Below are 1788 nucleotides of genomic sequence, written 5' to 3'. Positions count from 1 at the left end.
TATAGTAAGAATTCTCATCCTATTAAAACTAGGGAATGCCTTTATTCTAATAAGTAATATCTGAAAAATGTTTTACCTCGTAAGAAAAGCATTGTCTCTAAGAAACACTTAAGGGTGCCCACTTGGTACCATATCCATAGCATGGTTCCTCTTCTCGTGTGCTTGTTTGTTCTTTGTCCCAGTCTTGTTATGACAAAGATGGAGCTGGTCCCCTCCTTGCCTCCGGGCAGGGAGCTCTTGTACCTTTCCAGAAAGCTCTGTTGGGAGGAGAATCACACGACAACACACTTCCCATTCTCAAGTCCTAGGAAGCTCCTGAGAAAGCGACAGACACACAGGGCCTTCTGCTCACAGGCATCACTAAATAGCGCTTGAACTCTAGCTGGAAGGGATGTGGGGTGATAGCTCAGTCCAACCTGGCTGGTGAAATGCTAGCACAGATTTTCTTTTTTTAAGAGCAGGACCCCAGCTGCTCCTCTGAGACCTGCTTCTGCAGTGAATTGATGTGGGCCAGCTGCTGCAAGGAGTGGGCCAGCAGGCTGCTGGGGGCTTGCAGCTCATGCTCTGTGGCCTGGGAGGCCAGGCTGTACAGTGGGTCCAGCACCAACTGCAATTTCTGCTCTAGCACCACGTCAAGCCAGGGCAGCTGCTTGCACATCTCCTCCCTCGCCATGATGTCCACTCCTGTTGCAGGGTTTGGGGCCAGCAGGGAGGGGGACCCTCCTTGGGCAGGTGGAGCATCCCATCTGCAGATTGGCTTTGCCCCTCCCAACACTGGCACTGGTAACTGCCCACAGTGTTGACACATCACTAGGAACAACTGGCCTCTCCAGGACTGCAATAATTCACATCTGCCTGGCAAGCATTTGACTACCATCACACAGGGCAGCGGCGGTGGCCTGGATGGATGCAGTGCCCTCCATTCCCTACCCTGGTTGGAATAGCAAGCCTAGGCTGTGCGAGAGTCACCCCAGGGCTGCAGAGATAGATAAGCAGTCTGGTTCAGTGGGTGCTGCAGGCTCGGGATCCATTGCAAGTGGTGGGGAAAGGCTGGAATACAATCTGCACAAAGGACTCCAAGACAGAGCCTCCAGAAACCCCTAGAAACCCCAATGGCACAATTCTGTAGGCTAGATCTGTAGACATGCTGCCAACACTAGGAACCATGTCACAAGCAGCTCCTGGGAACCCCACACAGTCTGAGTCTCCAGGTGGGGTAGCTTTCTTCTTTTGGTGGCTTCATGGTCCTGGGCGTGCATCAAAGTATAGTCCCTTAAATGTCAGAGCCAGTACAATAAAGATATATATATGAGAACCAAGAAGAAAGGAATAAAAATGGGTCATGGTTAGTAGTAGATGCTGCAATTACTTGGGTAGAAAGTCCAAGAAGAATTTGACAGATAACCTGTAAGGCTCAATAAATGAATTTAGGCAGGCTGCTGAACATAGTTAACATGAGGAAAATAAGGTTTATACACAATGTATAGAACACCACCACCACCCTTGCAACAGCTATGACTTAGAGTGAAAAATGGAGTCTACATTTTCAAAAGCTTTCAGAGGGCATATGAACAGAAACGTTTAAGGGTCACTGGGGTAACAGATGAAGTCATAGGCACCGACACCAGTCTGTGGTGTGCCTTTGGATCAATTACTTCATCTCTTTTGTGGCTAAGCTCGTTTGGCTATAAATGTGGGGCGGCAGCAGTATTCTAATGAGTATGTTGTCATGATGACCGAATGACAAGGGCTTAGGACAGAAAGTACTGTATACAGAGCCAACATTAG

General features: G+C 48.8%; 1 pseudogene; it reads right to left on the bottom strand.

The window, feature by feature from the left end:
• Window positions 1-406: 406 nt before the first annotated feature.
• Window positions 407-1259, bottom strand: LOC127204293 (epidermal growth factor-like protein 7; annotated as a pseudogene).
• Between the last annotated feature and the right edge of the window lie 529 nt (window positions 1260-1788).

The sequence above is a fragment of the Acomys russatus genome, chromosome 20 (genome assembly GCF_903995435.1).
Source record: "Acomys russatus chromosome 20, mAcoRus1.1, whole genome shotgun sequence".
Lineage (NCBI taxonomy): Eukaryota > Metazoa > Chordata > Mammalia > Rodentia > Muridae > Acomys > Acomys russatus.
Note: the sequence above shows the minus strand (reverse complement) of the source record. Positions and strands in the feature narration are given on the sequence as shown.